At 27.5% G+C, this 1,110-nt stretch overlaps 2 protein-coding genes across 9 annotated transcripts in view; one reads left to right on the plus strand and one right to left on the minus strand.

The window, feature by feature from the left end:
* Window positions 1-1,110, plus strand: part of LOC102679608 (arginine kinase-like) — a 103,750-nt gene that overhangs the window by 78,112 nt on the left and 24,528 nt on the right. The window lies entirely within an intron of this gene.
* LOC102678884 (transient receptor potential cation channel subfamily V member 5) overlaps window positions 1-1,110 on the minus strand; it is a 52,512-nt gene that overhangs the window by 34,291 nt on the left and 17,111 nt on the right. The gene's annotated exons all lie outside the window — the stretch shown is intronic.

A 1,110-nucleotide genomic window follows, 5' to 3' on the forward strand; every position in this document is an offset into this window, starting at 1 on the left:
TTCATGACGTATCAAGCATCATGAGTAAAATTAGATCGAAATCTGATTTTCACCTCTATAAAATATAAAACTTGAATCCGAAATAAAATTTTACGAGGTTTTGAAACTCTTAAAATTCTCGAAATATCTTTTCTCTATATCGTTTCTTTAAGAAAATTTCATCTCGAGAAATTTTTTGAAATTTACAAAAATTTTAATTTTTAACAATTTTTCAAACTCAAGCTTCGTGGTGAATCGAAATTCAATTTTTTTGTTTTATTTTTTGAAACAACGTACACAAGATTTTATCGAATTGAACGATAACAGAATTTTCTAAAAAACATTTAGAAAAAATAAAAAAAAAATATATGTATATATGTATAAATGAAATTATTATTATTATATAAGGTTCTTGTCAACGCTGATGTTACTAGATATTAATTATTATAGTAACTTTATGGTTCTAAAGTTTGAAGTCGAAATTCCTTAGGAACTAATTCTCGATGATTCTACGAGGACTCCATGAATGGTTGATACGCGATCGCGATTAATAACTCGCGATACAATCGCATATCACGTCGTTCTAATTATATCGTACACTCAATGTCTACGTTATCGACCGAGTCAGGCTAATTACGAATTACGTATTCGTCTGTACGAGAATGCTAAATGAGTGGTGCGATTTACGAGTAATTTAGCCGTTAGTTGAGAAATTAATTCGTGAACAATGCCTTCCCGTATAAACGATGCGAATTTTTTCTTCGAGTTGGCATGAACGACGAATCTATTTCCATTTTGCTCTGATCTTACGAAATGTGTTGATCAAGTTAAAATTAGGTTAAGTTGTTAGATTAAACTTTTGAACCAATATATTTCTAAACTTGAAATTACACCTTCTTTTTATTCATCGAAAATAATATCTCAAAATGAAGTTTTATATCTCTATTTCTTTTTTATAAATTATTTTACCTTTTTTTTATTATATTTAAAATATATTCGAATTCGATCAATTTATTCTGCAATAAAATTAAATTTTTTTCAACAAAAAATAAAACGTACCATCAAACTACGATTAAAATCCCGCACACGCTCTAGCCAACCAAACTAGTAAAAAAAAAAAAAAAAAATCTT

This window comes from Apis dorsata, unplaced genomic scaffold (assembly GCF_000469605.1).
Source record: "Apis dorsata unplaced genomic scaffold, Apis dorsata 1.3 scaffold_74, whole genome shotgun sequence".
In the NCBI taxonomy this organism is placed as follows: domain Eukaryota; kingdom Metazoa; phylum Arthropoda; class Insecta; order Hymenoptera; family Apidae; genus Apis; species Apis dorsata.